The sequence below is a fragment of the Balaenoptera musculus genome, chromosome 9, assembly GCF_009873245.2.
Source record: "Balaenoptera musculus isolate JJ_BM4_2016_0621 chromosome 9, mBalMus1.pri.v3, whole genome shotgun sequence".
NCBI lineage: Eukaryota > Metazoa > Chordata > Mammalia > Artiodactyla > Balaenopteridae > Balaenoptera > Balaenoptera musculus.
Window position 1 is genome coordinate 11184006 of NC_045793.1, and position 26997 is coordinate 11211002.

The 26997-nt window shown below is 36.8% G+C and overlaps 1 protein-coding gene across 2 annotated transcripts in view; it reads left to right on the plus strand.

The window, feature by feature from the left end:
* Positions 1-26997, plus strand: part of TPK1 (thiamin pyrophosphokinase 1) — a 357348-nt gene that overhangs the window by 137863 nt on the left and 192488 nt on the right. The gene's annotated exons all lie outside the window — the stretch shown is intronic.

Genomic DNA, 26997 nt, shown 5'->3' on the forward strand with positions numbered 1-26997 from the left:
ACAAAAATTCCCTGAATTCATACAAATGACCATTCAATGAAACATGGATTAATAAGGGGTAGGATGAGGATGACCTGGGTGCTTAAATAGAAAAGCAAGATTCATTCTTGATTTCTTATGCCTCTCCATTAATTTTCTCACAGTTAAGATTTCAGACTTTCTAGCTTTATATATTCTTGCAACTTTCTCATCACAGATTAGTACTGTTACCAAAGCAAACTTGGGTCCACTTGCCCGCCACACAGCAAAGCCAAACCGCTGACACAGGGTTGTGGTTTTTGTGTAACGAAAGTACAGCGTTTATTCAGGATGCCAAGCAAGGAGAATGGATAGCTCATGCTAAAAAGACTTGAACTCCCCGATGGCTTTCAGGGAAGGGTTTTTAAAGTCGACCCTTGGGGTGAGGGCTACACAGGCATGCCTTTCTTCTGATTGGTTGGTGGTGAGGTAATAGGATGATGTTTCAGGAATCTTAATCATCAACCTTCTGGTTCCAACCAACCTGGGGTCCAGTGCTTGTGGTCAGCAAGTAGTCACCATCCTCCACCTGGGTTTGCAGAAGTCTTATTTCCTGTAGAACAACGCAAAGATTTGCATCAGGTTGTTATGGATATCCCTTGAGGAGGAACTAGGACTCTGTGTTATGCCTACACTATTGTTTCTTGACTGCTTTTCCTTTGTTTCTGCATTCCCTCACTTCGCTAATTAGTTACCACTTTGGAACTCAGGGAAGGCCTCGGAGACTACAGCCCTTTTCTACAAACAAGAAATGGGGGACACAGAGGGGCTTTTGTACCTGGGAGAGCCCCTGCAGGGTCCTTGCCCAGTTTTCAATCCCCACTTTTCTTTGATACTCATCAATCCTGAGGGGGAACAGGTGTGGGACAAGAAAGGGAATCAGGTTTTGGATAGAGAGGTTAATCATAAACTGAGCAGAGAACTGGGTTTTAGGGGGACTCGGTTTTAGTACCACTTTTCAGAGTAACCGAGTGGGAATAAAGGATGACTATTGTAACTCTCTTTCTAAGCTAACTGTGCCCCAGCTAAACCACTTTCAAAGTATAATTTAAACAACTGAATCAAGTGGGAGGCTAGCTCTTCTTACAAATTAGCTTCTAAAGCCTTTATCAATATAATTAAACCAGGCATCTGGAAGCAAGTTATCTGATACACCCATGAAGGAATCAATGACTTGTCTGTCTACATATGAGTAACTTTAACAATTTGTGCTCTCAGTCCCTTTCTTTGCAGGCAGGTAGCCATGGCGTCTAGAATGAGAATTGTGTAGTGAGAGTGTGCATGGACTTATTAGTTAGGTCAGCGTTCAGAATCCAATTCTGTGACTTCATTACTGTGAGATGTTTTGCAAGTAATTTCACCTCCTTGGGCTGTAGTTTCTTGAAAAGTGACATTTGAGGGAGAGATCTGTTTTCTGGATTATTCAGAGAATTCTTTTTTTAAATAAAATTTTTAAATTAAATTTTATTTTTTTTATACAGCAGGTTCTTATTAGTCATCAATTTTAAACACATCAGTGTATACATGTCAATCCCAATCGCCCAATTCACCACACCACCATCCCCACCCCCCCCGTGGCTTTCCCCCCTTGGTGTCCATACGTTTGTTCTCTACATCTGTGGCTCAACTTCTGCCCTGCAAACCGGCTCATCTGTACCATTTTTCTAGGTTCCATATACATGCGTTAATAAACGATATTTGTTTTTCTCTTTCTGACTTACTTCACCCTGTATGACAGTCTCTAGATCCATCCACGTCTCAACAAATGACCCAATTTCGTTCCTTTTTATGGCTAATATTCCATTGTATATATTTACCACAACTTCTTTATCCATTCATCTGTCGATGGGCATTTAGTTTGCTTCCATGTCCTGGCTATTGTAAATAGTGCTGCAGTGAACATTGGGGTGCATGTGTCTTTTTGAATTATGGTTTTCTCTGGGTATATGCCCAGTAGTGGGATTGCTGGATGATATAGTAATTCTATTTTTAGTTTTTTAAGGAACCTCCATACTGTTCTCCATAGTGCCTGTATCAATTTACATTCCCACCAACAGTACAAGAGGGTTCCCTTTTCTCCACACCCTCTCCAGCATTTGTTGTTTGTAGATTTTCCGATGATGCCCATTCTAACTGGTGTGAGGTGATACCTCATTGTAGTTTTGATTTGCATTTCTCTAATAATTAGTGATGTTGAGCAGCTTTTCATGTGCCTCTTGGCCATCTGTATGTCTTCTTTGGAGAAATGGCTATTTAGGTCTTCTACCCATTTTTGGATTGGGTTGTTTGTTGTTTTAATATTGAGCTGCATGAGCTGTTTATATATTTTGGAGATTAACCTTTGTCCGTTGATTCATTTGCAAATATTTTCTCCCATTCTGAGGGTTGTCTTTTCATCTTGTTTATGATTTCCTTTGCTGTGCAAAAGCATTGAAGTTTCATTAGGTCCCATTTGTGTATTTTTGTTTTTATTTCCATTACTCTAGGAGGTGGATCAAAAAAGATCTTGCTGTGATTTATGTCAAAGAGTGTTCTTCCTATGTTTTCCTCTAAGAGTTTTATACTGCCCGGCCTTACATTTAAGTCTTGAATCCATTTTGATTTTATTTTTGTGTATGGTGTTAGGGAGTGTTCTAATTTCATTCTTTTACCTGTACCTGTCCAGTTTTCCCAGCACCACTTGTTGAAGAGACTGTCTTTTCTCCATTGTATATCCTTGCCTCCTTTGTCATAGATTAGTTGACCATAGGTGCATGGGTTTATCTCTGGGCTTTCTGTCTTGTTCCATTGATCTATGTTTCTGTGTTTGTGCCAGTACCATATTGTCTTGATTACTGTAGCTTTGTAGTATAGTCTGAAGTCAGGGAGTCTGATTCCTCCAGCTCTGTTTTTTTCCCTCAAGACTGCTTTGGCTATTCGGGGTCTTTTGTGTCTCCATACAAATTTTAAGATTTTTGGTTCTAGTTCCATAAAAAATGCCATTGGTAACTTGATAGGGATTGCATTGAATCTCTAGATTGCTTTGGGTAGTATAGTCATTTTCACAATATTGATTCTTCCAATCCAAGAACATGGTATGTATCTCCATCTTTTGGTATCATCTTTAATTTCTTTCATCAGTGTCTTACAGTTCTCTGCCTACAGGTCTTTTGTCTCTCTAGGTAGCTTTATTCCTAGGTATTTTATTCTTTTTGTTGCAATGGTAAATGGGGGTGTTTCCTTAATTTCTCTTTCAAATTTTTCATCATTAGTGTATAGGAATGCAAGAGATTTCTGTGCATTAATTTTGTATCCTGCAACTTTACCAAATTCATTGATTAGCTCTAGTAGTTTTCTGGTGGCATCTTTAGGATTCTCTATGTATAGTATCATGTCATCCGCAAACAGTGACAGTTTTACTTTTTCTTTTCCAATTTGTATTCCTTTTATATCTTTTTCTTCTCTGATTGCCGTGGCTAGGACTTCCAAAACTATGTTGAATAATAGTGGCGAGAGTGGACATCCTTGTCTTGTTCCTGATCTTAGAGGAAATACTTTCAGTTTTTCACCATTGAGAATGATGTTTGCTATGGGTTTGTCATATATGGCGTTTATTTTGTTGAGGTAGGTTCCCTCTATGCTCACTTTCTGGAGAGTTTTTATCATAAATGGGTGTTGAATTTTGTCAAAAGCTTTTTCTGCATCTATTGAGATGATCATATGGTTTTTATTCGTCAGTTTGTTAATATGGTGTATAACGTTGATTTGCGTATATTGAAGAATCCTTGCACCCCTGGGATAAATCCCACTTGATTATGGTGTATGATCCTTTTAATGTGTTGTTGGATTCTGTTTGCTAGTATTTCGTTGAGAATTTTTGCATCTATATTCATCAGTGATATTGGTCTGTAATTTTCTATTTTTGTAGTATCTTTGTCTGGTTTAGGTATCAGGGTGATGGTGGCCTCATAGAATGAGTTTGGGAGTGTTCCTTCCTCTGCAATTTTTTGGAAGAGTCTGAGAAGGATGGGTGTTAGCTCTTCTCTAAATGCTTGATAGAATTCACCTGTGAAGCCATCTGGTCCTGGACTTATGTTTGTTGGAAGATTTTTAATCACAGTTTCAATTTCATTACTTGTGATTGGTCTTTTCATATTTTCTATTTCTTCCTGGTTCAGTCTTGGAAAGTTATACCTTTCTAAGAATTTGTCCATTTCTTCCAGGTTGTCCATTTTATTGGCATAGAGTTGCTTATAGTAGTCTCTTAGGATGCTTTGTATTTCTGCGGTGTCTGTTGTAAGTTCTCCTTTTTCATTTCTAATTTTATTGATTTGAGTCCTGTCCCTCTTTTTCTTGATGAGTCTGGCTAATTGTTTATCATTTTTCTTTATCTTCTCAAAGAACCAGCTTTTAGTTTTATTGATGTTTGCTATTGTTTCTATTTCATTTATTTCCGCTCTGATCTTTATGATTTCTTTCCTTCTGCTAACTGTGGGTTTTGTTTGTTCGTCTTTATCTAGTTCCTTTAGGTGTAAGGTTAGATTGCTTACTTGAGATTTTTCTTGTTTCTTGAGGTAGGTTTGTATAGTTATAAACTTCCCTCTTAGAACTGCTTTTGCTGCATTCCATAGGTGTTGGATTGTCGTGTTTTCATTGTCATTTGTCTCTAGGTATTTTTTGATTTCCTCTTTGATTTCTTCAGTGATCTCTTGGTTATTTAGTAACGTATTGTTTAGCCTACATGTGTTTGTGTTTTTTACATTTTTTCCCCTGTAATTCATTTCTAATCTCATAGCGCTGTGGTCAGAAAAGATGCTTGATATGATTTCAATTTTTTTAAATTTACTGAGGCTTGATTTGTGACCCAAGATGTGATCTATCCTGGAGAATGTTCTGTGTGAACTTGAGAAGAAAGTGTAATCTGCTGTTTTTGGATGTAATGTCCTATAAATATCAATTAAATCTCTCTGGTCTATTGTGTCATTTAAAGCTTCTGTTTCCTTATTATATTTTCATTTTGGATGATCTGTCCATTGGTGTAAGTGAGGTATTAAAGTCCCCCACTATTATCGTGTTACTGTCGATTTCCTCTTTTATAGCTGTTAGCAGTTGTGTTATGTATTGAGGTGCTCCTATGTTGGGTGCATATATATTTATAATTGTTCTATCTTCTTCCTGGATTGATCCCTTGATCATTATGTAGTGTCCTTCCTTGTCTCTTGTAACATTCTTTATTTTAAAGTCTATTTTATCTGGTATGAGTATTGCTACTCCAGCTTTCTTTTGATTTCCATTTGCATGGAATCTCTTTTTCCATCCCCTCACTTTCAGTCTGTATGTGTCCGTAGGTCTGAAGTGGGTCTCTTGTAGACAGCATATATATGGGTCTTGTTTTTCTATACATTCAGCAAGCCTGTGTCTTTTGATTGGAGCGTTTAATCCATTCACGTTTAAGGTAATTACTGATATGTATGTTCCTATGATCATTTTCTTAATTGTTTTGGGTTTGTTTTTGTAGGTCCTTTTCTTCTCTTGTGTTTCCCACTTAGAGAAGTTCCTTTAGCATTTGTTGTAGAGCTGGTTTGGTAGTGCTGAATTCTCTTAGCTTTTGCTTGTCTGTAAAGCTTTTGATTTCTCCATCGAATCTGATGGAGATCCTTGCGGGGTAGAGTAATCTTGGTTGTAGATTCTTCCCTTTCATCACTTTAAGTGTATCATGTCACTCCCTTCTGGCTTGTAGAGTTTCTGCTGAGAAATCAGCTGTTAACCTTATGGGAGTTCCCTTGTATGTTATTTGTCGTTTTTCCCTTGCTGCTTTCAATAATTTTTCTTTGTCTTTAATTTTGGCCAATTTGATTACTATGTGTCTTGGCGTGTTTCTCCTTGGGTTTATCCTGTATGGGACTCTCTGTGCTTCCTGGACTTGGGTGGCTATTTCCTTTCCCATGTTAGGGAAGTTTTCAACTATAATCTCTTCAAATATTTCACTGGTCCTTTCTCTCTCTCTTCTCCTTCTGGGACCCCGGCAATGCAAATGTTGTTGCCTTTAATGTTGTCCCAGAGGTCTCTTAGGTTGTCTTCATTTCTTTTCATTCTTATTTCTTTGTTCTGTTCTGCAGCAGTGAATTCCACCATTCTGTCTTCCAGGTCACTTATCCTTTCTTCTGCCTCAGTTATTCTGCTATTGATTCCTTCTAGTGTAGTTTTCATTTCAGTTATTGTATTGTTTATCTCTGTTTTTTTGTCTTTTAATTCTTCCAGGTCTTTGTTAAAGATTTCTTGTATCTTCTCGATCTTTGCCTCCATCGTTTTTCCGAGGTCCTGGATCATCTTCACTATCATTTTTCTGAATTCTTTTTCTGGAAGGTTGCCTATGTCCACTTCATTTAGTTGTTTTTCTGGGGTTTTATTTTGTTCCTTCGTCTGGTACATAGCCCTCTGCCTTTTCATCTTGTCTATCTTTCTGTGAATGTGGTTTTTGTTCCACAGGCTGCAGGATTGTAGTTCTTCTTGCTTCTGCTGTCTGCCCTCTATTCAGAGAACTCTTGATGATGAAATGTTATCACTTTTTAGGGTGGTTCATTCTAGACTTGGATAAGCCAAGAGAATGGAGGGTGGTCCTTCAAAGCTACAGTGTGTGATGAATTATAGAACAGTTGCAGAAGCGTATGAGGTAGTTTTAAGCAATAGCTATAAATTCTTTCATAGTTAATATTCTGTGTGCAGTAATTGTATAACTAGTTAGAAAGCTTGTAAGAGCTTATCATATTGTGTTTGGCATCATGGAACGTAGTGTCTGTCTTCTCTGATTCTTTTCTGTTTTTAATCAGCTTTGTTCAGGAATAATTTCACACAATAAAATTCAGTTTAAACAGAGAGTTAAATTAGTTTTGAAGTGGTTAACAGTTGTATTCATCACTGCAGGAAGATGAAAACTTGTCCGTCATCCCCCAAATTTCCTTCCTGTTTCTTGGCAGTTGATCCCTTATACTCTGGCTCCTGCAGCCTTCTAGAATATCAGATAAATGGAATTACAGGGTTTGTTTTCTTTTGTCTGACTTTTTAACCTATCCAATGCTTTTGAGATTGATCATGTTGTTGTGTACCTTTTCACTGGTGAGTAGGGTTCCATTATACGGGTATACCACGATTTTGTGTATTCTTATAATGCAGTTGATGGAGTTGATTCTTAAGAATTACCTTTTTAGTTGGAATTTGTTATTATTTCTTCACATTCTTTGGGAGGAATGTTCGTTCTTTTATCTAGAACCAAACAAAAATTGCAAAGTTGTCACTCCAACCCCAGAGGTTATGTAAGTAGTAGTAGACACTCATCTATAAGGCCTCTATTTTCTCTGTCATAGTGAAAATTCTGCAAAAGCTTGCTCAGTATCATAGGCTTTTATGGAATAACATATATAAATATAAAACTGTTGTGGAGTAAGTTGGTATCAAGTGTCTGAACATACATCGTGATCTTAATAACCTCCAATATATGTGACAATTGATTTCAGTCTACCTGTGGGTATAGTTTTCTCAGTGATTGGGATTTATTTTCAGTCATTTCATGACATAGTTGAAAATGCACTTTCAGTATGCTTTAACATGCATAAAGAGGAAACATGTACTTTGCTTAAGAAAAACCAAAGATCTTTGGTTTTGCTTGATTCTTATAAGCCTAGCTGTAAGCAATATTTAATCATTTGCTTTGGCAAGTTTTTATTAAAAAGTATTTATGAAGTCAAATTACTAAGCTCTGTAAGCATGTCAACATTATTGAGTCTTTGAATCAAAATGATGGAAGGTAAAAATGATTAGCACATTTAAAAGAAAATTTATAATAGGAGTCTTGCTATTAAAGAACCCTACACAACAAACTGTGAGGACATATTTATCTTGTATTATTGATTGGATTAGTTTAGTAATATATTTTAGTCTGTTGGTTTTCAAATGCTATAAATCAGAGATCCCAAAGTTATCCATGCATGGCTCCTGAATCATTTCGGGGTATTGGAAGAGGAGGAAAATATGTATGTAAAGATGCTATGTTTGTCAGATCATGCATGAAGTCAAAATAAATTTTCAGAGTGAGATCATTTTGAGCAGCTACAGGAAGTCAGTTTTCAACTAAATTTAATCAGGGGCATTGTTCTTTATGACTCTTCTATTTCATAAAGTATGTTCCTGACAAATCGCTTTTCCTTTCTTGCACTGGGGGTGAGTCTTTGGAAATAAATTACTTTCAGATGATTTTTCAGAGAAACCTTGATCATCTGTCAAAAGTTTTGAGTAACACATGGCTCTATTAATTTTATTTTAAAAAAAAACCTGAATTTTTTTTAGCACTTGTTAATACCATTGAAGAGCTCATGTATTTCATCACATTTTTTTTGCTTATTTTCAATATATTATTAGATTGCTGAGTTAAATAATAAATAAGAGTAATCATATAATATCACATATATGTTGTATATTTCTAATATATAATCACATATATACCTCATGCATGTACTATATACTACATATTGTATATATAAAATATATAATCACATGATACCACATATATATAATTACATGTGCATATATGTATATAATTTTTAAGAAAAATTATGGAATGGTCCCTGTTTGATTTTTCATATGCATTTACATACATGCATGCTTACACACACACACCTAACACACCTAGATACTTCCTGCATCATTTTTCATTATTAAAATTTTGGTTTTGTGCGATTGGACCAAGGGTAAGCAGAATAACTTCAACAACTACATGGCATATATGATTTGTTGACACATCGTTATAGGACATGAAATTTGAGTTGATGATGAGATTGTACCTAAGCCAGCTGTGGCCTTCCTATTGTTAGGGGACAGAAAAGTGACAGCTGGAGTTCAACTAGCAAGGGCTAGTCAATGAACTTTGTGGGAAAATATCCAAATGGCAGTTACAACAAGATGAGCACTGAGCTATCACTTGCAAACCTATGTTTTAGATCTGAGAGTTGTATTCCTTGAAAACGTCAATTTTGTCTCTGTAGCCAGAGAGTTCAAGAATATGCTAAAGAATCTGAGAAAGGGCGTCTAAAATACAACAAGAAAATATTTTACCACCATGAGAAAAAAATCACTGTGTGTATGTATGTGTACTTATATATATATATGTATATACACACACATACACATACGTATTATATCGTAGTTGTTTAACTCTTGGGTATTATTTGCCTTAGGAAGTAGAAGAGACCTAGAGAAAGGAAGGGAACTTAAATAATGAGCAAGAGGACATTAATCTGTAAATGCACAGGCTGAAAGGAGCTAGAATGAAAAATCATGATTATTAAAAACGTTGACTTACTCTCTAAACTCTGTGATCTAGAATTGCAGTTATTACTTTTTGTCAAGTGAGATTAATAGTGCTTCTGCCTGGACTATGGGAAAGAAGGTGTTGTCTCTCACCACGGGGTTTAGACCAGTGAGCTCTTTATTTTTGACCTTGGATATCAGGGTTCATCCATTTCTGCTGAATACCTTGTAGGGGTGCTTGACAGCTGGGGTGTACAACTTAGGGCTAGAGGAGCCATGAAGGAGGAGGTTGTTTAAGCATTAGCACTCTTTGTCAGTGATTATTTAAAATATTTGTGCCATATTGGTCTCCTCCTCAGCATATTGTTTAAAATACCATTGGAATGCCCATTGAAATGTCAACATGCACCCCAGTGTTCATGGCAGCACTATTTATAATAGCCTAAGACATGGAAGCAACTTAAGTGTCCATTGACAGATGAATGGTTAAAGGAAGATGTGGTCTGCATATACAATGTAATATTACAGGGCCATAAAAAAGAATGAAATAATGCCATTTGCAGCAACATGGATGGACCTAGAGACCATCATAGTAAGTGAACTAAGTCAGACAAAGACAAATATCATATGATATTGCTTATATGTGGAATCTAAAAAATGATACAAATGAACTTATTTACAAAACAGAAACAGACTCAGACATAGAAAACAAACATGGTTACCACAGGGGAAAGGAGGGGGAGGGATAAATTAGGAGTTTGGGATTAAAATATACACACTAGTATATACAAGATAGATAACCAGCAAGGACCTACTGTATAGCATAGGGAACCATACTCTATATGTTTTGATAACCTATAATGGAAAATAATTTAAATATATATATATATATAGCTGAATCACTTTGCTGTGTACCTGAAACTAACATAACATTGTAAGTCAACTATATTCAACAAGGATTTTTTTAAATGTCAAGGAATTAGTTTTTTTGTTTTTGTTTTTTATAAATTTATTTATTTATTTATTTATTTTTGGCTGTGTTGGGTCTTCGTTTCTGTGCGAGGGCTTTCTCCAGTTGCGGCGAGTGGGGACCACTCTTCATCGCGGCGCGCGGACCTCTCACTGTCGTGGCCTCTCCCGTTGTGGAGCACAGGCTCCAGACGCGCAGGCTCAGTAGTTGTGGCTCACGGGCCCAGCTGCTCCGCGGCACGTGGGATCTTCCCGGACCGGGGCACGAACCCGTGTCCCCTGCATTGGCAAGCGGACTCTCAACCACTGTGCCACCAGGGAAGCCCAAGGAATTAGTTTTAACATCAAATGAAGATACTTTTTAACAGAACACTATATCTGATTCATTTATGAAAACTATAAAAAAAAACCTTCTTTTAAAAATTCATTTACAAATATCTTTCTTTTGCTTCCTTCTAAGTGTTACAATCCTTATCTTTCAAAACTTGGCTCATGTCTTGTTTCCTGGTAACTAGAAGTTTCCATATCTAAGTCAAGCACAGATTCTTTAAGCAGCCCTTTACTGTCACTCCACATTATGTTGAAATTTTCGATGAGTGTTTCTACTTGATTGTACAGAATTCCTTGTTCTCGTTTTATTCATCTTTGGAAATAACACTAGTACCCAGGATGAGGTTTGACAAATAATAGATGAGAAATAAATATTTTTAATTGAGCAGGATTGCTCCTTTTAGATGGTTTTCTCTGAAAATAATAATACTTTTCCTACAGATAAGTCAGTAAATGATAAATCCTGAATGAACTAAGGATATTTGTTGACTAGATTTCTTACTTTACCAGGTTAGGTTCAGTTATTCCAAGTCTCTTTTACTCTGTTCATCCTTCCTGGGTGGTCTTTTATCCAGTGCTTCCCTTAACTTATCATAGCATTTATCACAACACGCTGAAATCACCTGTTTGCGTGTCCCACCAGCCTTTAACCCCAGTGAAGGCTTATTGTCTGGCTTTTTCTCTTTCTCATCCCCAGTAACTAGTTCACTCTGTGCTTAATAGTTATTAAAGCATGATTAGGGGACTTCCCTGGTGGCACAGTGGTTAAGAATCCACCTGCCAATGAAGGGGACACAGGTTCAAGCCCTGGTCCGGGAAGATCCCACATGTCACGGAGCAACTAAGCCCGTGCGCCACAACTACTGAGCCTGCAGTCTAGAGCCTGCAAGCCACAACTACTGAGCCTGCGTACCGCAACTACTGAAGCCCGCGTGCCTAGAGCCTGTGCTCTGCAACAAGAGAAGCCACCGCAATGAGACACCCGTGCACAGCAACGAAGAGTAGTCCTGCTCACCACAACTAGAGAAAGGCGGCGTGCAGCAATGAAGACCCAACGCAGCCTAAATAAATAAATACATACATATATAAAATTGAAAAGAAAAAAAAAAGGAAGGCATAGATTTAAAAAAACCCATGATTAGGCATGATCTTCCATAAAAATTTGATGTATTTTTCTATCATAGATTGAGTATGAAAGCATATTTCTGACCCAGTAAAGTCATTCTTAAATTTTTTTTTCAAGAGGAGAATTAGAGAATGACACAGCTCTTCTGTTAATGTTGTTAGGAGTTTTTGTTTGTTTGTTTGTTTGTTTTAACATTTTTATTGGAGTATAATGGCTTTACAATGGTGTGTTAGTTTCTGCTTTATAACAAAGTGAATCAGTTATTCATATACATATATCCCCATATCTCTTCCCTCTTGCCTCTCCCTCCCACCCTCCCTATCCCACCCTTCTAGCTGGTCACAAAGCACCGAGCTGATCTTCCTGTGCTATGCGACTGCTTCCCACTAGCTATCTTATGTTTGGTAGTGTATATATGTCCATATATACACTACCACTCTCTCAGTTTGTCCCAGCTTACCTTTCCCCCTCCCCGTGTCCTCAAGTCCTTTCTCTAGTAGGTCTGCATCTTTATTCCCGTGCTGCCCCTAGGTTTTTCATGACCATTTTTTTTTTTTTTTTTTAGATTCCATATTATATGTGTTAGCATACGCTATTTGTTTTTCTCTTTCTGACTTACTTCACTCTGTATGACAGACTCTAGGTCCATCCACCTCACTACAAATAACTCAGTTTCGTTTCTTTTTATTTAAACTTTTTGTGTCCCTGGGTTCTTGGTTGTAAAGAACAGAAAAAAACTCTGACCAATTTACACAACAACAACAAAACTCTGCAAACATGTTATAATTGACAGAATAAGTGAGAAGCCTAAGGGGGTTGGGCTTGGGAAGTAGGCAGCAAGCTGGAAACCAGACCTACAGCTATGTTTGTGTTCTAAGAACAAGAAGAGGCTTGCAGTCAACCTCTGTGGGCCCGGCACTGGGTGCTGCAGATGAATTCTCAACAGCCTCTCGTTCCTTGCATAAGAGCACGTGATTGACTGACCAGGTGGACGTGGTTAAGAGAATATCTGCCCATGCCCTTGTTTCTCAAGGTGGTGGGGGTCCTGTCTGTTTCTGGAGTGGGCTGTGCCTGGCATCAAGACTCACAACTTGTCAGTTTCTGTAAACGGGTAGGAGGAGCCAAATGCAAATACAGATAAACAAAACCGAACGTTTCCTACGGATACCCATCCACAACATCTTTCTTTGGCTGCCATCGTGCCCTAGGACAGTCTAGTGGTCTTTATCAGTCTCCTTCATACTTTTCATTCCAGTGCACCTCCCAACCTTAATATTTAGTGTCATGTAAAATACCCCTAGTTATGAGATTTTTTTTTTTTTATTCTTCCTGGTCTTAATGACAGTGAATTAAATGGTTACCTGTCATGCATATGGAAATATCTTTCATGCATTCAGAGAAATTTATTAATAATGTTCCTCCCAAGTTTTAAAAAAAAGTGTACCGTGTACACTTCCTTAGTTTTATAAAAAACTTGTTAATCAGAGGATTCTGTGTATTTTCCCTGACTTCATGTTATCATATATTTTTTTCTGAGTAAACTCGTTTAAATCCCACTCTTAGGATTAATGATTTTTCTTGGGGGGGTAATTTTTTTTAAAGATAACGTTTTGTGTTTAAAAACAAGTTTCTCTTAATGAAATATTACTAAGACAAACTACATTGCACAGCATAGGTGTTGCTTTACCTGATCTGGATCTTTGTGACAACTGAGTTTAAGAGAATACAATTTTTTTTTGATTTGTAATATGTAAAAAGGTTTCATTATTTGAGAGCACAGTTTTGCTTTAAAAATAAAATAATATAGTGTTTTTGTGTTTTTTTTTTTTACAATATTTCCTTGGTTTGTCTTTTATAGATGACATTTTTTCAGATGTGTTCCTTTATTAAAAAATATTGACAAATTTATATACAGGAAAAAAATGTTTTCTGACTTAAAGCATAGTATTTAAAAAGGCAGCTGAAGCCGACCGAGAAGCTTAGAATGCAGTCTTCTTTGTACAACTATCATCATGTTTTTTCCTTCATGCAAAATTCACTTATTTATTTATCACTAGCGGCATCTAGTGTGTATTTATTTTTTTTCCTGCTAGGCTGTAAATTAGTAGGTTATTAGTAACTGGAGAGCAGTTCCATGTGTTAGGAACAAGAAAAACAACTATGGTTTCTGTCATCTTAGCATTACATCAGTCAGTGGAAAGAACATTTTCGCATAATGGTGTAGCCTTATGAGCCCTATTACCAGTAATAGGGTGTTTATAGTGACTTTCCTCTGTGTGGCAGTTGTTCTCTGAAGTATACTTGTGATACACTGGGAGGAAGCAGTGATGGTTTTGCACTGCACTGATGCATTCTCATGCTTTTAGTAGGATGGAATCATGTTAGGATACAGGTGGCAGAAGTTACCAAAACCAGAGATTTTAGCCAAATCATACAGCAGAAGTCTGAACCAAACTGTCCTTAGTTGTTCAATTTTAAACAAAACTGTATTCAAGTGCTTTTTAAAGTAATCATAATTACAAATAATAACAATACAAAAATAAGTTAGTTTAAATGAATCAAATCTGAATTATTTAGTATTTGTCTTTGGTTTTTTGTTTTTACCTTTATATATTCCTTTGTTTTTTAAAAGGCACATTCTCCCCTACCCCAACCCACCCTCCCACTTACAGAAGTAATTCAAGTTCATTACAGTGAACTTGGAGAATACAGGACGATACAAAGTGAAAAATAAAAATTACCTGAAATCACCTAGATTCTTACTGTTTATATTTTTACACACTTTTTTCAATTTCATATTTTTCTAAGCTTGTTTCTCTTGTTGAGTGTATATATGTGTGCATATGTAATAACATAGGAATTTTTATGCATATATTATTTTATATCATACCTGTTTTATCAACATTGTATTGTGAATACATTATATCATTAAATATAAATTTTGTTATGTTCTTATTTATCAACCATTCTCCGTATATCAGGAATGTATATTGTTCATAATTTTTTATAACTCTGATGAGTAAAACTTAGATAAGTTTTGTAAGTAAAACTTTGTACAAGTTCCTGGCTCTTAAAATAGGTTCCTGAGAATTTAGATATGAGGTCAAAACTTATGAATTAAAAAATTTAAATTCAAGTTGATAGTTTGCTTTCCAGAATATCTGTGCTTATCTGTGCTTTTATCAACAATGTAAGATCATATACATTTCTCTCCACTCTTGCTGGCTTTGTTAATTTATTGCTGTGTGATGCAGGAAATTATGCTCAATTGTTATTTTAGCATGTTTTGTATTATACAGTCATTCCATATGGAAGACATTATTGTAGGAATTGGGGATGCAGCAGGGAACAGAAAGCCTGATTTCCTTGAAGTTTCATGGAGTTAGACAAGAAGTCAGATAAATAATGAAAATATAAAGTATATTACTAGTGATACGGAGAACAGAAAAGCAGGAGAAGCAGTAGCATATTTTGTGGTAGGGTGGTAGAAATTAAAGGGAAGAAGCCTCACTGAGAATGTGACTTCTGAGTTAAGACCTGTAGGAAGGGAAGAGGGGGTGCCGCTTGGAATCCACAGGAAGAGCAGTGTAGGCAGAGGAATGCCTGTGTGGACAGTCTGACGCCTGGGAATGGTTTCATTTAATAACAAACCACCACAAAATTTAGTGGCTTTAAACAACAATGATTTATTGTTGTTTCCAGTCCTAGGGACAGCTAGGCAGATCTGGGCTCACTCGCGTCAGTCATGCGGGTTGGGTAGGCACTTCTGCTCATGACGTTAGCTTGGAGACAGGACTTGCTCACATGTTTGAAGGTTGGCTGCCTATAACCTGTGTCACCTGACTCTTCTCTCTTACCCTCCATCCTTCAGCCTCAGGCTTGCCCACAATTCTTCTCATGGCGACAGGGGAGGGTTCCGGGAGAGCAAAGGGAAGGCTGCAGCTCCATTGGAGGCCTTGGTTCATAACTGCCAAGCCATCATCATTTCCACTGTATTTTGTCAATCACAGTAAGTCACCAGGTTAATACAAATTCAAGTGGGGGAGAAATAGGCTTGTGTTAGCACCTCTTGATGGGAGGATCTGGAAAGTCACCTTAAAAAGGAGTATAGATGGAGAGGGGAAAATAATTACGGATCATTTTGCAAACCATCTGCCACAGGTATGAGGGGGAAGCTTATTAGGGGGAGAGTGGTTAGAAAATTAACGGAGGGTAGATCTTGTAGGGCCTTTGTAGGTAATACTAATGACTTACTCTCAGTGAGATGGGAAGCTGTTGGGCAGTATTGAGCAGAGGATTGGTCTAAGCTGTCTTATCAGCATTCTAGCTTGGAAGATGGTAAGAAAGAGCAAGATTCAGAATACATTCTGCAAGAAGAGTCTATAGAACTTGCTGACAAGCCAGTTATGAAGAGGAAAAAAGAAGAATCAGGGATGACTGTAAGGATTTTGGCCTGAACAACTAGAGAAGATTGATTTTTCGTTTAATGAGATTTGGAAGACTGTAAGGGGACAGCGTTGGTGGGGAAAGGAGCAGAGATTCAGTGATACATGTGTGGAGTTTGAGGTGTTCGTTATATATCTAATGTTGAGTAGAATGTTCAATACCTAAGTCAGGAGTTGAGGGAACATATAAGCTTCAGAGCCATCAGTATACAGAAGGCATTTAAATGACTTGGTAAGATAACCTAGTAGTAAGTGCAGACAGAAGAGGAAAGAGGTCCAGGGACTGAGCTGTGGGCACTCCAGTGTTAAATCCAAGTGAAGTGTAAGAACTATCATGCAGACAGAGCAGGAGTAACCAGTGACTTACAGGGAAAACCAGGGAACCATAGTTCTTAAATCAAATGAAGAAGGGGGATCAAGGAATAGAGAGTAATCAGTTCTGCTATGTGCTTCTGATGGATAAAGTAACATGGGAGAATTGATCATTAGATTTAGCAATATAGCAATATGGAAGCTTTGAAGATTGAAAATGTAAAAGCTATATATACACATACATACCTATATAATGATGATAAATTATATATACACACACAGTAACACATTTAAATTCCTTCTCTTCGTATCATATCTTTTATTTGATTTTTCCTATTTGATTTTATTTCTGTTTGAATCAACGGTTGGTGTCAACTTTATTTGAACACGGTTGGTCACCCTTTGTCTTTTATATTTCTTCTAAATGTTTTCCATGATATGCTTTTTACATTTGTTAATGATACTCATCTTCTAATGATTTTACGATTTCAAGGTGACCTATACCTAAGCCATTATCATCAGATTATCAGTTCTTTCTGATTCCTATAAGACAGAAATCATTACTAAGTGCTGTAGAGAACTTCCTGAGCTCTGGTCCCTGTCTTTTAGGGTAATGGTTCACACATTCATGGATAATGGATAGAAGCAGCAAGGTAAAAACAGAAATTTGCAAGGATAGGAAATGCAGTATTTACTTTAGCAGGTCAGCATATGCCTTAAATTCTTTTGTCATTTTCTTAAATAAGGTTTAATTCCTGCTATGAGGGAAGCTGTGGGGAAAAAGGAAGAATAAGAATTAAAAACACTGTACTAGCAGAATGGTTAGCTAGGCAGCTTATTATGCTTGACTTTGGAAAATTTGGGAGGAGCAGACAACCTATTAGTGACCCTAATGGCATTTATCACTAGCTGTATTTATTGAATTCTGTGTATTATGTCTCCACTGAATCACAGAGAGAAGCATAAAGCAAATAAATTCCACAAAGTAAGTCACTCTCAGTGAGCTAGCCTTTTATATTAAGGTGAAGAATTGGCATTAACCCGTATATATGCTTTGGGGCTCTTTCATGTTTGTAAATAAGACAAGATGACGCCTTCCACTCTGCATTATATCAAGCTTAGCATGATTCCCCTCAATGTACATAGCATTTTCTGGCACTACCCTGCAGCCCTACCACTACTGCCTTCTAGGAAAATAATCCCATAGCTTACTTTCTATTCAAATAACCCCTCTCATTCCTCTCCTCTCCTCACCACTTTTGGAAAATAAGTAATTACAGAAAAGGGCAGGAGGGGAAAGTGACCTAATACTAAGAGCCCGAGGAAATATTTAATTGTACAACTTTTATTGCATTTAGTGTGCAAAGCCCTGTTCTGAAGCTAAAAGAGCCACTAAGTCATTCTCCCGTGTTTTAAAGATGGTAAAATCGCCAGCCACATGTGAATAGAGGTGACTGAAAGACAGATCAGCTGTCATCTAAGAAATGAGGAAGTGACTTCGTGGACTATAGACACATGCTTTTCCTTCATTTCCTAACTTTTCTTTCACCTCTTCCGACTTCTTTTCTTTTCATTGCCTGAATGCGGGCATTATGTTTATCTCTCATCCTCTTGTCCTGATCTCACTCATTTATAACTTTTCACGCAGGATCACCTGTTATCAAGCCTTTGCTTCCCTTTCTCTGACTGGCCAGCTCCCCCTAGTCTGGCAAGTCTGTGTTCTTCTATTGCGTTCTGTGCTTGACGGAGTGTCAGTGGTTCTCTTCTATAATATCCATGCTTAGAGTTTGAACTGTTTGGATCTGTAACTTTGGTATCTGCAGCATGGCACACATTGTATATATTTAATAAATCTTTGATAAATTAAGTATCCCATGTATGGAAGATTCACGAGTATATAATTTTACCTCTGACCTCTCCTCAGCGCTCTCTCTGCATTTACAACTTTCAGCTGAACTTGGGCACTGAAATATTCTGTAATCTCAAACTCCAACTGTCTAAAACTCTACTTCTTATTTTGTCTTAACCATTGGTATTAAGATGAAATCAAATTTCTGAGACTTAAATATTGATTTTAGTCTTTCAAAATTAAAATTGTTTCCTGTTTATGGAAAATGTTGAGAGATGTTTCGAAAGATGGATGGAACCATTTTATAGATGCCTTAATGACTAGTCAGTCTCAGGAATAGATGTTCCTCAAATGTGGTGCCTTGTTAGAAGAGTTTCACACTAAATCACTGTACTCGCCATGTGCGTAGTTGGGCAGCAGTTAGCACTGTATAAATCGTGACCCAGTCTCTCTATCTCTTATCCAAAAACCTCGTTTCCATCCTAAAACTTGATAATGAGTCTCTTAAGAATAGCATCTTGCAGGAATGATGAAAGTGAATAAAATGACAAGATGCTATGTGCTTGAGTGTAGTTTATATTATAAATTTTGTTTTCTGGAAACCCACTGTATAAATATGATTTAGTAGAAAAACTGTCTTTTCACAAAAACTCTTATTTAGGTCTTGACACATCATTCACCTCAGAGAAAACTTGCTGGGTCATATGCAATATATAAAAATTTTTTTAATGACTTGTTTATTGTCTTTGTGTATTATGTGATTCAGTATGTGCAGACTCTGGTCTCCATGTTTTTAGTGTAAATATTGTATAAATTTTACTTCTGTGGTTCTCATTTCTTAGTGTTTTCATCTTTCTTCAACTCTGTGGAGCAAAGGAAGCAGTACGTTTTGGGCATAGAGTTGATATTAAATTTTAAAACTACTTCTCTTCTGAAATCTTTTTACCTTAGATTTTGCTCTTGAATTTATTATTTTTTTTCTTCTTTATATCTCGTCCTTCTTTGGTGCCAGCTAGACAGGTCATTAATTAAACATGTAAACTGGTTCTCTGCAATGGAAATAGTCTCACTCCCGAAACTACTGTTTGGTTATGTAGTGTTATCTGAGCTTTGAAAATCTAGCAAAGCCACAAGGGAAGAGCCAGTTTATCCTTCTGTGTAGAGAAAATCCATTCCCATGTGTCATGAAGGCCACCGACAACACACTTCACCACCTGCATGTATAACATTAAACTGCCAGCATTGGGGAGGCAGTAAAATGATTTCTGAAGTAGCATCTGATATATGCTTGGTACAATTGTAGTAGCGTCTTACCAAGTGTTATACTAAATATTAAGCTTTTTGATTAAATGTGTGATTTATAAAATTGCTGTTAAATTATTACTTTAAAGAATAATGTTCACTGTAACACTTTGGGTCTTGATTCACAGTGGAAATGATACATTTGTCAATGAGAAAATTATTTTCTAAAGTGTATATTTTTCAAAATTTGAGGTGCACCTGAACTATAAAATATTGTAAAATTAAATTGGTTATATTTGCATTATGTATATATAAATAAATGTTAAATATAATACATAATTATATAATTTAGTGGGGCAATTAAGCTAGTGTGAATTATAAGTAGGATAAAATATATTTAGAAAAATGAAATCCACAAGCTACTTTAATGACATATGATTGATTTTTAATTAATAACAGTTTCATTGTGTATATAAATGGAGATATTAAAGTCTCAAATAGCTTATTCTCTTAGTGATCATACTTCATTCCAGGAAGTACTGATTTACAGTTGATGATTCTGAGCAAGTGAGGAAAGAAAGAATATTGTGTGTCATGGAACATACCTTGTATGATGTCAGTCCCATTACATCTATTAAGTCTTATTTTTGGCCCATAACAGGAGTTGGCAAACTATAGCTTGCAGGTCAGCTGCCTAGAAGTAAAGTTTTATTGGAACACAGCAGTGCCCATTGTTTTCCTACTTTCTACAGCTGCTTTCTTGCTGTCATGACAGAGTTAAGTAGTTGAGACAGAGACATTATAGTCCACAGAAGCTAAAATACTGACTGTCTGGGTCCTTAAGAAAAAAATTTGTTGACCCCTGGCCTAGAATATGGTCTATTTTGAAGAATATTCCATGTGCAGTTGAAAAAGAATGTACGTACCTGCTGTTGTTGGCTGGAGTGTTCTATAAATACAGGCATACCTCAGAGATACTGTGAGTTTGGTTCCAGACCACTGCAAGAAAGCAAATGTTGTAATAAAGCAAGTCACATGGATTTCTTGGTTTCCCAGTGCATATAAAAATTATGTTTACACTATACTGTAGTCTATTAGGTGCGCAATAGCCTTACGTCTTAAAATACAATGTATATATCTTAAATACAAAAATTTCTTTTGCTAAAAAATGCTAGCCATCATCTGAGACTTCAGTGAGTCGTAATCTTTTTGCTGGTGGGGGGGACTTGCCTCAGTGGTGCTGGCTGCTGAAACTTGGGTGGATGTGGCCATTTCTTCAAATAAGACCGCCACGAAGTTTGCCACAGCGATGGACTCTTCCTTTCGTGAACCATATCTCTGTAGCATGCAATGCTGTTCGACAGCATTTTACCCACAGTAGAACGTCTTGCAAAACTGGAGTCAGTCCCCTCAAGCCCTGCCCCTGCTTTATCAACTAAGTTTATGCAAATTCTAACTCCTTTGTTATCATTTCTGCAGTCTTCATAGCCTCCTCACCGGGAGTGAGGCTTTCTAGAGCTCTCTTTCTCTGTGTGGTTCCATTTTCTGCATTTTCAAGCCCTTCACCTTTCCTTAAAATTAATCTTGGTCTCCTCCAGTTAGGGAGGCCGCAGGTCTCTGAGTTTTCCCTCACTGTGCTCTGAGATAGAAATTGCCTTCAGAAAGAAGGCTGAGGAATAACAGGGGCTCATCTTGTTGGTTTCCCGTTTTTTAACAGCAGCTGTCCTGAGCTGCCTGCTTTCCACTGTCTGAATACCATTGTCTAACATATTTTGTCTGATTTTCCAAGTTGTTACAGTGAGAGGTAAATTCCCATAGCATGGGCGGTAGTAGCTGTCTATATATTTTAACTTTTTACTGATCCATAAAATTTGCATTGTTTATTTTGAGTTCGAGTGCTCAGTTACAGAACTGAATTATTCATTTGTTTGTTTCCTGCCTAGAATGAAATATGCTTTCACGAAGCCTCATATGATTTCATAATTGTGCCTCTCTTTACCACTTCTCTATTCATTAAAATAAATCATAAACCTAGAAGCGTAAGCAGAGCATACCTAGGGATTGATAGCTTCTGGTATGGAGTAACTTGGTATTCACACTGCTGCTTGATTACCATGCAGCTCTGGTTGGATATACAGGTAGGGCAGATTTCAAATAAGGGCCAAGATTTTGTGAGAAGTTAAGTTGCGTATTCTAATGGAAGTGTAGCAAGAAAATTTTCCTATGCCAGGCGAGGTAATCCTTCAACTCAGAGAACACTTACATTAGCCTACAGTTGGGCAAAATCATCTAACACAAAGTCTGTTTTATAAGAAAGTGTTGAGTGTCTCACGTAATTTATTGAGTACTGTACTGAAAATGAAAAAGAGAATTATTGTGTGTCAGTTGTTTACCCTTGTGATCCTGTGACTGCCCAGCCTCTCCAAGAGAGTATGTCATATCACTAGCTTGGGAAGAGATTAAAATTCAGAATTTGAGGTGTGATTTCTACTAAATGCTTATTGCTTTCACACCACTTAAAGTCGAAAAATCTTAGATTGAACCATTGTAAGTCAGGGACCGTCTGTATTTAAATATCTTTGATACCTTTATTGTATTAGGGACTTAGTAAAATAATCTGATTGTATCTATAAACACAGTGAAAATGTGGTACCATTTTTACTTATTGTATTTTAGATCACCCTTGTTTTTTTCCTGCCTATTAATTAAGTTATGCAGTTTTGCAGAGAATATTAGCTCAAACCTTTGAATGATCAATTCCTGTTTCTTTACATTGGATACCATTATTTTTTTCTTGTATCTGGAGCCATATTCTTTCTCAACAATGTTCTCAAAATTTCTCTTCCTAACATATTCCTTTAATCAAGATCCTATCCTTTATTCAGCAATGAGCACAAATCCTTCTTTCCTTCTGCCTCAGTGATACTTTTCTAATATATACAGGTTGACCAAATGAACACTGATTAATAAAATCAGGAGGGGAATAATGCAGTTATGCAGAGAACTTTCTCCATAAGAGACTCTTACTCCATTTCGTAAATGCATGTATCTGGGCGGCTGTAGACACAGCTGTTAGAGAATAAAGGCGGTGCTGCCTGGGTGTGGAATTTGGTTCTAGCTCTTATTAGCCTTCTAACCTCGGGCAAGTTACTTAGCTTCTCTAGTAATAACTTTTATTTTAACTGAATGGCTTAAATCCTGCTTACTGTGTGCCAGGCATTTTCTAAGTCCTTTACATATATTAACTCTTAATCCTCACAACCACTCCAAATTATCCTCATTTTACATAAGACGAAATGAGGCTCAGAAAAGTTAAATAATTTGGACAAGCTAAGAATTAGGGAGAAGGCATAATAATAAGTTCATATTGAAGGTTTCCTTCCTTGTTCTTTTCCACTTCCCTCTTCCCCTTCCTTCCCTCTCCTGGCCTTTTTCTTCCCCTTTTGCCATTTTTTTCTACTTGCTCCTCTCCACTCTTTCCCTCCCCTCTCCTCACTCTTCTTCCTTCCTCTTTCTGTCCTACCTTCCTTCCCCCGACCCTCTTCCTTTTTCTCCTTTTCCCTCCTACTCCCACTTCTCCTCCTTTCATCACCTCATCCCTCCTGCTTCTCTTCCTCTGCCTTTTCACTTTATTACACTATTGTCACCATCTATGTACTTGGTGCTTTGGGGAATACCAAGATCAATCAGAGAGCTCCTGCTCCAAGAACTTAGTCTAGAAGAAGCTAAAAGACATTTACAGAGATTGCTTAAAATGAAGTGGAAAGTAAGAGATTCACTGCTATGGAAGTTGGAAGGGAGTGGTTGTATCTTCTTCGGGAGCAAAGAAGGCTCTGTGGTCAGAAAATGTCTTATGAAAGACAGTAATTGTGTTGTAACACACCATGGTTAAGTATATCTTCTATATGTGTCACCCTTTCTCTCAGTTATTACATGTGATGGATCTTTAGCTCATGAATTAATCTCAACTCTTTTTGATCTCTTATGTTGTCATTAGTGTGTAGCAAGTGCAGTAATATTTAAAATGTAAATATCAAAAGAGTCTATGCCATTTTTATAGAGTTTGTAACACCTTTTAATACTAACGAGTCAGTGCTGGTAGACTGAGGGTACCAAGAAGAGGTCCACTGGTGTGATGTACATCAACAGTAGACAGAAATGAGATCACTGGTGACACAAATCCATTTACTCTTCATCAGTTGCTATGTGCAGTCAGTCTCCAAATAGTTTTGAAAATTATCTTCTGTGTACACTGTCTTTTATATCATAATATAGTTCCTCTACATCTGTGAAGTGTCATCCCCAATAAGTACCTCTTCAGAATGCCCAGGTGCCTTGGCAACAGGTGCCTCAGAAAATGTTAGATGGGCTTTTAATTGCAACGTCCAAAAGCACATTTCAGGAAGATTCAAAAACTAGTGTATTATATCAGGAAATGTTATAATTATTTTAGTTATCTCAGCATGTATACCAGGTATATTTTTGCTATGAGTCTTTTTAGAAATAAGCATCCTCATTCATTTTAAAAGCATCTATGTTATACTGGAGAAAATTATATTAAAAATTTACTGAAGTTGGTTATCTTTTATTTATATAATTTTGTTTTCCTGTTAATATTTTACATGAATATACAAGTGAATTTACATGATTGCTTTCCTTCATTAATTGCAGAGTAAGAAAAATATCTAATGCTCTTTAAGATGATATATCCTAGGGGATAGATGTTCAGCTGACTACATTTATCAGCTTTCATTTTTCATTTTATTTATTGTCAAAAAATGTAGTATTTGGAAACTGCCAAATTGATTCTTGATATTTGAGGCGCTAAAATTTGTGGAGGAACATAGAGTAGGTCTTACTAGGAAGTCACGTGATTCGGACTGCACAGAACCAGAGTCCTAAGTTAAAATGACTGCTTTACATGGTGAAGTACTGGCCAAACTCACTTGACACACAAAACTCACTTGACTTCTTAGATTTCAGTTCCTTTAAAAGGATAATGGAGGTATTGGAGGAATGATTCCTTTTATCCTTTCCAGCAACGTCTCAATCCCTTTAAGTTGCTGTAACAGAATACCATAGACTGGATGGTTTACAAACAACAAACACTTACTTCTCCCGGTTCTGGAGGCTGGGAAGTTCTAGGTCAGAGTGCCAGCAGATTCACTGTATGGTGAGGTCTGTTCCCTATTTTATAGATGGCTGTCTTCTTGCTGTGTCCTCATGTGATGGAAGTGGGGAGAGCTTTCTGGGGTTTCTCTTATAAGGGCACTCATCTATTCATGAGGGCTCCACCCTCTTGACCTAATCACCTCCTAATTTAGGTGTTAGGGTTTCAACATATGAATATGAATTTTGCAGGGACATAAACATTCAGACTATAAGAAGCATGAATATTCTGTGATCCACATGCGTTTTAACTTGTGTATGGTTGAATGGTGGTAGGTGGAGGCATTTGAAAGAAACTTTGAAAATGAATTAATTTTTGCAACAGGAAGAAAAAAAGAGATGTGAACTAATAGTCTTATTTTTAGTCCTAATTAAGATATAAGGGAGTTACCAAAATAGGTATAAAATGAAAATTTGAAATTCATAGATACTATGGTAGGGACGTTTTGAGGAGAAAAGTTTGTAGGAAGATGTTGAAACCAGGCAAGGTGATTTAGAAACCTATTTTACTTCCCAGTTTTGCCTTATTCTGAGAACTGTTGTTTTTTGCACATGGCTGATGTTCAGTGAATGTTTCTGAAATCAATTGAACACTTTAATAAGTAACTATCATTGTTTAATGAAAAGACAAAACTGTGCAGTTTCTATGGAACAGAACTCTCTGTGGTCAGATTTTCTCTTAACCGTTTAGTCCTAAGAAGATGTACAGCTCAAAGAAGAGCTGGTCCAACATAGACTAGTTAGAGTTGACCTAAGAAGTACTATTTCCAATTGGGTTAAGAACTTAAAAACATTGTACAAAAGAACAAGGTTAGTAATGGGTTTTTAAATACTCTTCCTTACTAATTTTATCCTGAATGTGTATACGAGAAGCTCAGAGTTCTTAATTACCTCTAATAAAAGTTAGATGAAACAAGTATTAAATATTTAACTTTCATGGAATCCTATCAACCTCCTCTTGGATATGAAGGCCTTCCTTGCCTTTTGCACCACTTCCAGTTATATTTTGATATTGCATCAATTCCTGTGCTCTAGTTTTTATCCCTTGGCTCATGCAGTGATAGGTCAATGGTCCTGTGCTACCATACTGCATACTCCATATGTGAAAGACAAGGAAATATGATATTTTCCCTTAACTTATTAAGTGGGAGGTATCAGCTGTGCTTTGTCCCCTCTTGAAAGAGTCTCTGGTGGAAATTTTATGGGCCTGAATCTTAACCCCAACCGATTTGACAATTTATATCAGTAAAATCTCTCCAGGAGCCACATAGCTCCGTGTGTCTTAGCTTTTATGACCTAGAGATGTCTCTAGGTTCTGGGGCTTTATCTCTTTTGACGTGTAATGCCCAGCAGTAATATTCAGTCTCCCTTTAACTAGGAACCTGGTTCCTTATGTAACAATTTGGCCATCTTGAGAAGACATATAGAAGTTATATTATGATTCTGAATCAGAAGAATTAGGTAAAAAGCTAGACCTAATTTTTATGGTATATGAAGAGCAGAATATTTCTGGAAGACATGAAAGCAACTATTCTCTTCTTTATATCATATGTACTTCGGAAGCTCAGAAAGCAAGAGCGTTTGGCAAGAGCACTGAGAAGTCCAGGGAAGTTTTATTTCTCCACAGTTAGGTGTTTTAAAAAACGTGGGAAGAAATTCTACCAGGTCATGTCAATGTTTTATGTAAAAAATAGTAAAAGATGGCTTATGTAGATACAGTAAGGTAGGTTTTCCAAAATGAATTCTGAAAAAATATAAATCGTAGGGAAGAGACGGTAACAGTGATATAATTAGAAACATCCATTTGGGGGAATTCTCTCTCTTTATTTAGTAACCGTGACCTTTGTGGTATTACAGACCTATCTAGAAGATTCCTATTTCTAGAAGTATGTCAGTAGGATATTTAGAAAATGTTTTTGAACTGACTCCTGCTCTACAAAGAATGCATAATCCTCATCATCATTTGTTCAGTTCAAATCTGCTGGAAGTTTTAAACTGGTATAAGGGTAAAATACTGTCAAAGTTTGTATCTATTTGTAGAAGGTACTATGCAAAGACTATGAGTCTTTGTGTTAGGGTTTTCAACTGGGAGCTTTTTTTAAACCAATAATCTTCTTTAATCTTTATATATATATTTTTAAAATAAATTTATTTATTTATTTATCTATCTATCTATCTTTGGCTGCGTTGGGTCTTCATTGCTGAGCGCAGGCTTTCTCTAGCTGCGGCGAGCGGGGCTACTCTTCGTTGCGGTG